This window comes from Strongylocentrotus purpuratus, unplaced genomic scaffold, assembly GCF_000002235.5.
Source record: "Strongylocentrotus purpuratus isolate Spur 01 unplaced genomic scaffold, Spur_5.0 spur5_scaffold_9, whole genome shotgun sequence".
NCBI classification, from domain to species: domain Eukaryota; kingdom Metazoa; phylum Echinodermata; class Echinoidea; order Camarodonta; family Strongylocentrotidae; genus Strongylocentrotus; species Strongylocentrotus purpuratus.
Window position 1 is genome coordinate 5,944,891 of NW_022145615.1, and position 7,304 is coordinate 5,952,194.

General features: G+C 37.1%; 1 non-coding gene across 1 annotated transcript; it reads right to left on the reverse strand.

Moving 5' to 3' along the window:
• Window positions 1–4,957: 4,957 nt before the first annotated feature.
• Window positions 4,958–5,030, reverse strand: TRNAT-AGU. Its single transcript has one exon. It is a non-coding gene; the product is annotated as a tRNA-Thr (tRNA).
• Window positions 5,031–7,304: the final 2,274 nt, after the last annotated feature.

Consider the following 7,304-nt stretch of genomic DNA (forward strand, 5'->3'; position numbering starts at 1 on the left):
AATAAAAATCAACACCCTGAAATATACAGAGATTAAATTGTAGGCCGGTTCAGTTCATTTGCATTGCGTCCATCGTGGGCGTAACACAAAGGAGGCCGATATCTTAACCCGCACCGTTTATGTTCACCTACATATATGGCCAGAAAAATGAATATTTAAAAAACACTGCAGCAAGGTTATTTCGACAAATAGTTTCTCTAAAATGTTTACAAACTGATAAAACGTTTAATAGCCTCTCCCCCTTCCCCTCCTCCTCATAATTCATGTGTATAAAAACAACGTTGGTCTATTCATGGTCTATGGTCTAGTATAGGAGATTTAAGGTAAACCCCCTTCAAGATGATGATATTATTTATCTACCTCTCTTTAGAAATATGGCCATCTGATTGGTCGAAATTTGAGTCGTGATTTATTTAGCCCTTCCCGTAAAGAAATGAACAATGCCAACAACAGTCAATAGTTCATGAGTGAGATTCCCGAAAGATTCCGGGTACCGGGGAAATAGTTAAATTTTGATGAGATCCCCATTAGTTTACGTGTTGCAAGTAACTTTGCGCGAGCGCGTATACCATACAGTAAAGTGTGTGTACGATTCCCACATGATTGTAACATTAAGTCATCTTTCCAGGGAATAGTATCATACAGTGTCTCAGTTTTTCTGTGATGTTTTAACCAATCTTTACTCAAGAAAAGGATAAGATAAGAATTCTTGGTAGATTTTCTGTGTGAATTCGGTATATAAAAGATATATTGACTGCTTTAATACTCGAGGCTCGGCTGTTTCTATAATGGCTCTCGGGGACGTTGCTTCCTGCGGTCGAAATATCTATACTATGCCCCTGGTTTAGCATTCAGAAAAGCGTTTGTTGGTGGAAATATCTTTGAAGACGCAATAGCGTACCAACAAAGGTCGAATGCCCAGGACTGAAGAAGAAAAACATCTTTTTGCAGTATGTCGACGTCAAGTTAGGCTGCCAACAGTTGGGGGTGAGGTAAATTATGCCCCATGTTTTTTAAACAATATTTGGATACGCCATCGAGGTGGGAGCATCCCTCCAAACACGTTTAATGAAGGCTCTAAGATACATTGAACAAAGGATAGCAATAAAATCCTTTCGGTGATGGACTTAAGTCCTTTGCTTTTACAAGGGATCTTGAATCATCCATTGAGAGACAGAAAGAAGGAATATTTACTCTATTTCTCGCGCTGCCAACGTCAGCCATAAATCTCCTAAATCTTTCAAACGGATAACGCGATCTATCTTAATTGAAATAGAATCGTTTTGTTTGTCCCTATGCTTTCATCGGAGATTGTGCTAGTATACATGTTTACTCTAATTGCTTTGGCGTTACCCTTGCCTTAACTCTAACTATTAATAGCATTCCAGTATCACAATCTATCTCTTCCTCCTCATCTACGTTCGGTGACGGCGAAGTTTGTTTTTCGAGCAGGGGGGGGGGGGGGTGATCCCGGAGGGACGGGGGCGGGGAGGGATACGTCACTCGTCAATTTTTCTAGGGGCGGGGGTCGTCCCCTCCCGGAAAATTTGAAAAAGAGCACAAAAAAAACAAAATGCAACACAATTTTAGGCTCTGGAGGGCCCAAAATTGCAGCGTTTAGACTAATTGGTTTGTCACTTAACCATGACTGTACACAGCGGGGGCTATAGGGGTAGGGGGTACTCCCACAAATAGAAAAGAAAAGAAAATGCAATAAATTTTCAACAAGTCATTGAATTTCCCCTGGTCCCCAACATAAACAAATCCTCTGTACGGCCATGCATTACGGCTCAAGGCATGAGCACACAAAGGATTTTTGTATTATTTTTTTTATTGGGGACCGAGGTAGAATGCAATGAATTATTGGAAAAATTGAAAACACTAAATTTACATTAAATTCTGAGGTCTTCTGTCAGTGCATTGTAAAGGTAGGCCTAAGCGTATTGCTTTGCCTTGGTATAAAACGTTACTTTCCTCTTCTTCCAATTAAAACATATGTATCTGTTTATTCATTCATTTATCTACTTATTTTTTTTATTCAGGACTTTGTACGATCTGTTATAAGAAACAAAACGATATTTCTTCTGTTAAGTTCTTATGTTCTTGTTTATAATCCATATCGAATAAAGTTCATCGATATGTTTCTATCAAACCCAATCATCTTGGTGTATTTCAGGATGGAATTGGACGTGCAAGGTCGAGCCGTCATATGATAGCATCATGTGATCATGACGTCATGGTAATATCAGTTTATTCTGGTTCATAACGCATCTACGGTTTTAGCTTTCTCAAAGCTAATTTGGCGCACAGCGTGAAAGTGTGACACTTATTATATTCTGAGATACGTCTTTTTATTGGGTGTTGTCTACTGAGTTGTGAAATCGGTCGCCAAAAAGGTGGGAAGGCGTAAAAAATCTGATTATCACTTTCTAAAGATCGATTTAAAGTTCTGGTGATTGGGTTTTGATCTCGACTTCACGGTCAGTGAGCATGTTTGTAGATCAGAACGAGGACTAAACAGGATACCTGCATGGTGTATATATTTATCCACGAGGTCAGCATGATTTAGATATTAAACAAAATATTGGTTTAGTTTTAAGGAAAGGATAAATTAACATTGATTTCTTCGACTTCATGGAATTTCCATTTGGTCTTGTATTTATATACAAGACCAGTGTCCCGAAATCAGCAAATAAATACTCCACGAGGTCATCGTGATTTAAATATTTGCCACAATATTGGTTCAATTCAGGCAGGAAAATTAACTATTTTTTCTTTATTGAACTTTTAATGTGATTTTGTCTATATTCAGGCCCTATATCGGTGAACCTAAATCAGTAATCATAAACCAATGCTTCTATTGTCACCTAATGATGTCTTGCCTTTTTCAACACGGAATTATCAGTTTTTAAATTGTATCAGTGTATCATCATACGGTCTGCCTCGCTAATAATTTACCATATACCGGCGAAGCAACTGAGCGGACAGATACGTACCTCCCAGGACAAAATGTACAATCACCGGTCAATTTCTACCTGGTTACTAACTATTCTCACATAACACTGTCTCATCAAAAATGATAGCAGATAAATTTCCTATTAACATTTTAATTCGTGTGTAAAAAGGTTCGTGTAAAGGTCTTTGATTATATGAATACATGCAGTGCACCTTTTTTTAAATTCGATTTTTGTTTTTGCAGAGGAGAACGGATCCATTTCCCATTTTAAAAGGCTGTATATTGAATAATAGTAATATTCAAAACGTAACGTTAATATGCAATAGTAGAAGCTTTACAAGCAAGTTATAATTATGGAAGTAAAAGTCACAGCTGCAAGATCCATTATTAGGAACGTGTAGACATGATAAACAAATCTAGTGTGAAGATTTTTTAGTGTGCAAGACTGTGCCTGTCCGATAAGCGCCGTGTCTCGTCTGCGTCTAATTGTTGATTCGTTAGTTATTTCCAAGTAAATGATAAGATATTACTCTAGCAGTGAACAAATAAAATTCCTAGCAACAGATAATGCAACGACCGATATTGATATGACTCTTGAAATGATGGCCATTAAAGACCATGTCGGAAGTGGAATATGAAGTAGGATGAGTAATAGCTCTTTGAAAGCTCTAAATCTAAAGCTTTAAAAATCGGAAGGTGTCGACCTAAAAACTGGCTATCGACACATTATCTCATACATTCACAATGATTTCCGTTTAATAACTAAGCACGGCTAATCGCCTCCCATCGCCTCAACTAAATATGCGGCGCCAGGTTTAAATGTCAGGGGTAAAAATGTCAGAGGTACCTATCTAAATCTGTGTTGGCAAACAATATTTGACTGTACTGCTCCTGGAGTTGGATTGAGGAATTTATATAGTTATGGTGTTTTACCTCTGATATTTTTACACCGTACATATTTTGCGAGCCGATCGGGTCCACGTGATATGTCGTCACCGTAACTGCGGCAAATGTGACCCATCTTGACCCGTATTTTGGAGGGGTGCGTAAAATGAGGTTTAATTTACCTTTTTTGCATTTCTGAAATGGAAAATATTTGTTATTCCTTTGTAGTTGTAGTCTACGTTGATTCAGCTATTCACTGATATTACCTTGTATTTTCATCGGAAAAGGTCTTTAACATTACAATGGAGGGTTAACAATCTTGACAGAAAGATTATTGGCAGGATGCTTGTCAACGTAAACATGGTGAAACGTCCTCGGAAAGAGGCCCATATACTGTACTGATATGTTACTATTAATAAGCGTGGACAAGCGCTAGGCTTTTACGAATTGTATTCAATGAAATAAACCGTAAATAAACGATGGTTTGACCTGTACTTTTTGAAGCAACTGCATTTCATTTTGGTACATTGACGTGACACCTCCTTCCGAATCAGAAACTTGTGGTAAATTCCAAATGTCATCACCATTTCATTCTATTTTTAATTTCTCTCTTCTCTCTCCTGAAACTTTGTTCAACGACATCTATGAAATAAGTTGTAATTTAGAGACATTTCTATGCACGAGTTTTTCTTTTCCTTTTGTTTCAAAACTTTCTTGTATGATTATATTTCAATAATTTATGATATGCACATTGTTTTCCAAATAAGCCTCGAAACCTAAAAAATTGAATTAAAAATTATAACAGGCGTGAGAGCATTCAATACACCAAACATCTTTTGCGATTATCTAATGCTTTACAAATCACTCAATATTTAGTAAACCAACATACGTCCCTCTTGTTTGTGTAAATACATGATCCCCCTCTGTCTCTCAATTTCAATCTCTCCCTCTGCTTTCACATTCGCTCGACGAATCACTATAAATATTTTTCCATTTCACTGCATGGCGGTGGAATCCCCTCTTCGGGTCTCACGCCAACAAATTAATCTTGTTGTGTGGGACACAAAAAAAACGCATTTTAAATTGCCTTTTTACGTGAAAATACAAAATTAAAAAAGGCACTGCCCGGATTTGAACCGGGGATCTCCTGTTTACTAGACAGGCGCTTTACCAACTAAGCCACAGCGCCGTACATGTAAACCCGACCTAGATTCTTATTAAAGACAATTACGATAAAGACAACATCAATAAACTGTATGGATATTCTTATACTATATACATCTTTAAAACAAATAAAACATTTGAAGCTTTTACTGGTTTTTGCTTGATCCCTGTTGATCACAGCAACATTTAACGAAATCACGTATTAATCGTATCATTAATGAAGCTGCAACAGCGATAAAAAGAGCATGAACACAGTATAAAGATGGGAACACTTCTATTATACTAAAGACAACTTACTTTGGGGAATTATTTCAACCTGTAAATAATGATAACGAAATGAGCTTTTATATTCTTCATCCAATTATTGCCTAACTTGATACATTTTTTTTTATGACGTCTTGTCTGATCTCACCTCTCCCTGGGATTTGATAAAATATTGAATAATCTCCTCATGAAAAATGTAATATCTACACCATTATCCAGAGACATGTTTTTCAGTTGCACATGTTGATATGGGGAAACACCCAAATTTATATTTTTGTTTGCATTTAAAACCCTTCTAAGACACCATTCTTTATATACATATTTATGTATGGTGTGTATGTGATATAACAAATAATCTGCACGTACTGTTAAGAAACACTAACAAAGCCCATGAATATTTTGCTTACGATATTATTTTTCGATACTATCTTAAAAGATAGATAAATATAAAACGAAATAAATATATTTTTCAAAAATACAAAAATGAGAGATATAACACGTGCCGTAAAGTATTTTGGTGACAATAGTCAAATTACTGACTAATCGCCAATAAACCAAAACACAACAACAACAACAAGTTACCCTGAATTAGGAGCGCATAATAAATTTCCCGTTTCGTTTTTTGCAGCCCTCCATTTAGTACTGCACGGGGCATATGCCCTGTCTGCACCTCCTATATACGCAAATGAATGCACTCCTGCTTTAATATCAGTAACTTATTAGCTTCATGTAAAATATATATTTATGGATGAATCGAAATCACTTACAAATAAGGCCGCTTTTCAGATTTGAGTAGGTACCTTAACGAATCAAATCCTCCTTAAAATGACAATTATACGCTTCAGGCTTAACCCTAAAAAGGCCGGGCTATTTGAGGTCTTAGTGCGGCCGGGGAGGGGGAGGGCATTATGCCCCCCCCCCGGCCTTAATGATCTTAGATTTTCTTTTGTTGATTTGTTTTTCTTTAGATAAGTGTACATTAAACCTATTGAATCATTATCGGTTTACAGTTAAACACATTTTTCATTGCAAAATGAACATCCATTGCGGTCAGACAAATCAGACACATGACAACGGTGATGTTTAAAGAAAGAAAACAAAATTAATAAACCCTCAGGACCTTCAGCCACCGTTTAACTAATTTGCTCCATTTTCAGTTCGTTTTATTATTCCCTTGAATTTCCATGAAATCAACACAATTATCAATTAAATTGATGCAGTGTTTACCCGTAGGCTTTGCACATGCTTGGATGGTTTGTCCTGTCCAGTTCATATTACTTCAAGTCATCGTTTATACTCCGTGGCGTAGCTACGAGGGAGAAGTAGTGGGGGCATGTCTGCCCTATCGGAAGCTTAAAAAAGGACAAACAAAAAAATTAGGACGAGAGAGAGAGAGGGGAGAGACGGAGGAGAGAGAGAGAGAGAGAGAGAGAGAAAGCGAGAGGTTGAGGAGAATATTGTAAATTACAAAGTAGCGCAAGAACAGTTTGTATATGCGTATCGATTTAATGATTACGTAACACCAGAGTTGCGAGACGCCACCAGCCAACGAGGCAGTAGAGATTTTGTATAATTTGGGAAGGTGAATGTTAGTGTATAAGGGAGTTTACAGATACAATCTGCGCATGGGCAGATAAAGGTCATTTGTACCAAAAAGGTAGAACCCACAGAGATGAATACTGAATATGCGCTCATGAAAGTTATGTAAAATTATTCATTTATGCACCAACGGTACATTCTATGATACGCAGGTGGAAGTATTCTTTTCAAGAGGGCAAACAAAAGGTATTCATGAAGCACATCTAGGACTTATTTGGCAGTTATTGTCCTAATATGCTCAAAGTGGAACTTTTCCATGTGTAAAAGACTGTGGGAGAGAAGGAAAGATGAAGATGGAGAAAAAGAGGAAAAGAGATCGAGAGAGAAAATTAGAAATCGAGAGACAGAGACAGAGACAGACAGACAGACAGACGAAGAAAGTCAGAGAGAGAGAGAGAATTATACATAGATGAAGAAAAAGAGAAAGAAAGAAGGG